The sequence below is a fragment of the Nannospalax galili genome, unplaced genomic scaffold, assembly GCF_000622305.1.
Source record: "Nannospalax galili isolate Female #2095 unplaced genomic scaffold, S.galili_v1.0 scaffold632, whole genome shotgun sequence".
Classification (NCBI taxonomy): domain Eukaryota; kingdom Metazoa; phylum Chordata; class Mammalia; order Rodentia; family Spalacidae; genus Nannospalax; species Nannospalax galili.
This window is the reverse complement of record NW_008332816.1, coordinates 1624891-1630928: the sequence shown is the minus strand read 5'-3', so window position 1 is coordinate 1630928 and position 6038 is coordinate 1624891. Positions and strand designations below refer to the sequence as shown.

Genomic DNA, 6038 nt, shown 5'->3' with positions numbered 1-6038 from the left:
ATATATATATATATATACATATGATTATATACTGATGATACTTTAACTCATACAGGAATTATGGAACACCAGTGAAACCACATGAAACTCATCTGTTGCCTCGAATCCCAGTTTTACGCACATTATCTCTTTTGTTTACCTTTCCTGTGTCATCGAGCTCATGGGACCTTGATCTGCTCACACATCATATACAAGAGCCTTCCCATTAAAAATGTGACCGGTCCAAAGAACTTCAAGGAGAAGACTAGAACTTCCTCATCAGACACCTAGAGTTCTAGGGGCTTGTTTCCTTCTCACCACAATAGGAGCTGCTCAAATAATAGCCAGAGCACTTGAATGTCCATCTCTGTTGGAGCAATCATAGAACTAACAGAGAACAGAGCCAGAAAGTGTCATATAAAATATATATGCTGTGCTTTGAGGGAATGGAGAACATCTGATCTTCCCTATTCAGAACAAAATATCTATGATATCCCTGCGGTCAGACACACTGGAGAGTCACATTCCCTCCTGAGGTCACTACAGGGCTGGGCAGAATTGACAGGCTGGATTTACATTAGTGATTTCTGGGGTCTGCCCTACCACCCCCATCTCCTGGAAGAGGTTACAGTCTGTACTGAATGGAAGTTAACAATTAAGCAAGGCCTCTTTCCTTTATATCTGCAGAAACTGAAGTCCAATCAGAGGAGGTTCTTGTCTAAATCGTCATCTCCAGATGACTCTACATCAAAGGCATAGCTACCTCTGGGCCCCCAAGATCCTACCTTCCAGCACAATCTTTACTTAGTACTCTTGGGGCCTGACTCTACAGGAATACAGATTTGAATGTCAGGGCCTGACAGAATAGGAAGAGAAGGTGGGAGTGTTGGGCCTCTTTTCACTACCTCACCCTAGCTGCTCCTCCCCAGGTATCACCCAGTTCTTAGCCCTCTAGTCATCTGGAGACCCTGCTGAAATCCTATCTTAACTTCTACGACCTGGATACAAGCTGACTGGCACAAGAACAAGGACTTAGATAGACTCAGAGTGACAAGCTGGGATGGAGCAGAATCCCTCAATAGAGGACACTGCCCTGCACCAGCTGATGGGGTGGGCCTTGAGGGGAGAAGATGGAAATCCAGAGAATCACAGGGAAGAGACAAAAGAACAGTGAGAGTGGACGGCCTCCTGAGGCCCATTTCATAGCACTGATGTAGTTCTGCAGCCTCACAAGAACTCTCCTGCTGAGCACCTGGAACTTTCTAGATTCTGACGAATGAGGAGGGCTGTGTATTACTTGAAGAACCACTGATAGCCTCTCTGTGAATCCTCACCAGACTGACTGCCCCTAGGATCCATTCATTCACATCTCAACCAAGATCCCTCCTATGTGGAGGATCCTGAATCACCTCCTTCAGCTCACAGATGTTAGGGTCACCTCACCTGAGACTACAAGTTCCACAGTGTCACTGGGGTGTGACAACAGGTAGGGGGACGAGCTTCGAGAACCATAGCACCTGTGAGTGCCCCTGAGGGCCGAGGTCACAGCACTCATGGAGAATTCTGCCTTATACAGTTGATCTTCGAGCTTTGATCTTTGATGCAGGTGTGGATGGGCCATCCCCTCTTTGTAGAGAAGGAAAGTGTCTATTGGAATCTGTGACTGACACAGCAGGGTCACCTTCATTCCTGAGGACACTGTGGGGCCTGGATGCACTGAGAGGGAGGGTGTGACAGAAGGCTGTCCTGGAGAGAAAGAGGGTGGGGTGAGAGGATTCCCATTTGCTCTGAGTCCCTGTCTGTTTTCTCCGACTGCCCTTCCCCCACTCTCCTGTCTCCCAGCCTGTTACTCTCTCTGAGATACCAAACATCATCATGAACATCGACTCCCTGGGTTCCCACAGTACGGTCTGTACACAATGTGGGTTCCTGAGTTGACCAGCTGAATACCTCACCTGTGATTAGTATTTCAAGATCGTCACTGGGGGCAGAAAATTCAGAGGTTTTGGGTAACATAGCATCTATAGCGGCCCCCAGGGAAGAGGCTCACATGACCCAGGGTGAAATGGGCCTGGTAGAGCCCAGTCTGGAACTGATGGCCAGGGACACATGTGAGATCATTCAGCCCCTCTTTGGACAGAGCAAATGGGTCGTAGTTGATGTTAGAGTGACACATAAGGGTTAAGTTATCTCCAGGACTCAGGACAAGGCCTTGCTGTGTCTGCAGGGAGGGCTTCCTGGATAGTCCTGGAAGGAAGGTGGGTTGGTGGTTAAGAAGCTGGTTCCTGAAATACTTGCTCCCTCATTCTCTACTGAAATTGTCACCACCTCTCCCCATGGAGCTCTGGCTCAGGACTAAAATGCTCTCAGCTGCCCACCCCGCAACTTGGAACTTTCCTGGGAGCAGAGCTCATGATAAAGCATTTCTGGTGTCCAAAAATGACTGGGTAGATGAGACTTCCTCACCTGAGACATGTATTTCCAGGGGGTACTGGACTCTGACCACACCTGCGGGGTATCTTTGTAATATCCATAACATCTGAAGATTGCTCTCTTTCCGGGTGTCTCAACGACCACAGGAAACAGGGCCTACGATTGTCCAGAGTTTATATACTGAACTTCCAGGCAGCTAGAGAATATCTGATCTTCCCTAGTCAGAGTGAACCCATCATAGCTCTGCTGTGAGACACACTGAAGGGTCAAGTTCCCTCCTGAGGTCACTACAGGTCTTGGCAGGGCTGACAGGCTGGGTTTCCTGTGGTAGATGCCTAGGAGAGGAGAGGACATCCTGCTAAATGAGATCACACCGCCCACATAGCCCCCCAGGGCAGGGTTGTGAGAAGAGGACACCACGGAGGGAGGACCTTTGTCCCAAGGACACAGGCTGGGCCTGGGAACACTGAGTGGTCTCTCACCTGTCACCACCAGCTCCAGGGTGTCACTTCATTCTGACCAGCCAGCAGGGCTGTAAGAATAACAGTGATACTTCCCTGCATGTCCCTGGGTCATGGACGAGATGGAGAACTTAGCCTTGTTCCCAGGCTTCAGTGGGTTTTGTATGTTCCAGGGTGCTGAGCTTCCCTCTTTATGCAGAATGTATATTCGGGTCTCCAGGGTCCCCTGACACCAGATGGTCACAGGACTCCCATAAGTAATCAAAGAGCCTTGCTCAGCCATGATGGTGGGTTTGTGGAGGATTCCTGCAAAAAAAGGAGATGAGAAGAAGGTGGTTGGTTCTGCTTGAACATGCAACAGCAATAGTCAAACACGTAGCTGATGTGTGATTTGCAGAGACCAGTGGAGCCATGTGAAAACCTTTCTCTTTCCTGAATCTCACTATGTCCCAGCTTTAGTTTCTCTCTTCTCACTCCCACATTGCATGCTGCTTCCCTGGGATCAGGACGCCTGGCTGACCTCACCCAACACATACCAGGGCCTCCTCTGTGAACCTGTGTCAGGTATAACATCATTGAATCAACAGTCTGGGTCCACCTGACCTGAGATCAGGAGCTCCAGGATGTCAGTGGATTCTGACCACACCTGGGGCTTGCTGCTGCAATAGCCATAACATCTTGCCTCCACCTCTGGCTGGAGGTCACAGGGATCGCAGGGAATAGAGCTTGGAACTGTCTAGGGTAAATATAGTGAACTGAGAGGGAGTTGGAGAACTTACGAGCATCTCTAGTCAGAATGAGCTCATCATATCTCTGCTGTGAGATACACTGGAGGGACATTACCCTCCTGAGGGTATCACTGGGCTGGACACAGCTGACAGGCTGGGTTTGCTGTGGGAGATGCCTAGGAGATGAGGAGAAAACATGTTAACTGAGATCACACAATCCACATTGACAACAGGTCTGGGCTGGGAGATGACCCCTTGGAAAGAAGACATTTATCCTGGGTACAGAAGCCTGACACCCATAAGAACACTCTACCTGTCACCACCAGCTCCAGGGGGTCGCTGTATTTGGTCCAGCCATAAGTGTTGTAAGAATAACAGTAATATTTCCCAGCATTCTGTGTTGTCATGGATGGGATTTTGAACTCAGCATTATTGTTGAGAACCTTTGTGGCCTGTCTGTCCCAGGGTGCTGAGCTTCCTTCTTTATGCCGAATATACAGCTGGGTCTCCAGGTTGCCTCCACACCAGATAGTCACAGGACTCCACGCGGTAACCACAGATCCTGGCTGAGCCCAGATGGTGGGTTTCTGGATGATCTCTACAAAGAAGTAGATTAAGCAAGAGGTGGATGTGCGTGGAAATGTTACCGAAGCTCACCTTGAAATAGCAATGAAGACCCGCTTTTTCATGGGCATCCAGGTATTTCTCTCACTGTCCAGCCTGCATTCTGTATCTCGGGTATATTTGTCTCTCGTGCCCTAACATATGGAGATCAAGAGCCTTGACTCTCCCCACCCATATACAGCACTCCATCCCCTTTTTTCCTATGTCTGGCCCAGCATCATTTAAGGGGAAGACTAAGGTTTACCTGACTCCATAAGTTCCAGGTTTTCACTGGATTCTGACCATATGTGAGGGTTGGTCAAGCCATAGCATTTGAATATCCACCTCTGTTTGTAGGTCACAGGACCAACATAAAATTGAGCCTGGACTTTCCCAGTGTGTATATTTTGTGAGACCAGAGAGACGGAGAAATTTTCATTTTCCTTCCTTAGGACGAAGCTCTGATATCCATGATCTGACACACACTGGAGGGTCACATTCCCTCCTGAGGTCACCACATGGGTGGGCAGGGCTGCCAAGCTGGGTTTGCTGTGGATTCCTAGGATAGGAAGGAGGACTGAAAAGGGATTCATGTCTCACACATTCTCCTCAAGGGCTGGGCTGTGAGAAGACATTACCTAGAGAGTGCACTCTTCCCTGAGGGCAGAGCCTGGAGCTGGTCACTCAGTGTCCTCTTACCTGTCACCACCATCTCCAGCGTGTCACTCGCCACTGACAGGCCAGCATGAGTCTTATAGTAACAGCAACACCCTCTTGCATGGTGCCATTCAAAGGATGGGATGATGAACTTCACTTTGTTCTCAGCTTCCAATGTAATCTTTCTGAGCCAAGGATCTGGACTTCCCTCTTTATACAGATAGTACTCCTGAACACCTGGGGGCCCTTCACATGAGATGTTCACCAGGGTGTGGGCAGTGAACACAGACTTTGGTTCAACTGTGATTTTAGGCTTGGGTGGGATTCCTGCAAGGAAATCACTGTCTGGGCCTCAGGACAGCCCCCCCCACATCTCAGCTCTGACTCCAGGACCTGTCAGCCATCACAGCATCTGTCATCACCTGATGTTATCCATCTCCACCCACTAGGGGAGACTCGTTTTCCCACGGAGGATGCATAAGAAGGGAAAGATGGGAACACACTCACCTGCCAGCACTGGGTTCCTGGGGACAAGGGTCAGTCCTGGAAGAGAGTACCCTGTGAGGGTTTGTCCTTGAACCATAAGTATGTCCTCCCCTACAAGGTGCCTTCTGAGCTCCTGAAATGTCCTGTTGGGCCAACGCCTGGTTGCGGTGGTTTCCTCCAAGACTAGAATTCCTCTTCTCCAGTTTTATTTCTCACCAAGGCAGAGCAGGGCTGTGAGGGTGGAGGTCATGGCGTCCTCTTCCAGGGCAACTGTCGTGAAGAACGTTGGTCCCTTTGCCAAATGTCAGAAGCACTGAGCATGGCTGTTGGTGGCTGTTTCTCCTTCCGGTGACAAGGGTGTGGCTTCAGTAGAAATGCAGGAAGGGGAACTGCTCTCTTCAGGCTGTTTTCCCCCATCGTGCTGTGGCTTGTCTGTGGCACCAGAATCTGAAGTTTCTGCTGCTCTTTGTTTTGTGTTTCTAAAATAGTCCTTCATGCAGCCCAGGCGGTATCAAACTCCTGATCCTCCCCCCTCATTCTCCCGTGTGCTGGGATTACAGGCCCATTTCCACCTCTGGTCTCATCTTAGAAATGGCATCGGCCTACAGCCCAGCCACATCTGACTGAACAGTTTTCATGTCACCGAGGACCAAGATTCAGCAACAAATAGACCTGGTCCCTTCCGGAGACA

General features: G+C 49.6%; 1 long non-coding RNA gene across 1 annotated transcript; it reads right to left on the bottom strand.

Moving 5' to 3' along the window:
- Window positions 1-5133: 5133 nt before the first annotated feature.
- On the bottom strand, window positions 5134-5669 carry LOC103729690. The gene is made up of 3 exons (XR_003848674.1): window positions 5564-5669; window positions 5369-5404; window positions 5134-5188 (listed from the first exon to the last, which is right to left on the bottom strand). It is a non-coding gene; the product is annotated as an uncharacterized LOC103729690 (long non-coding RNA).
- Window positions 5670-6038: the final 369 nt, after the last annotated feature.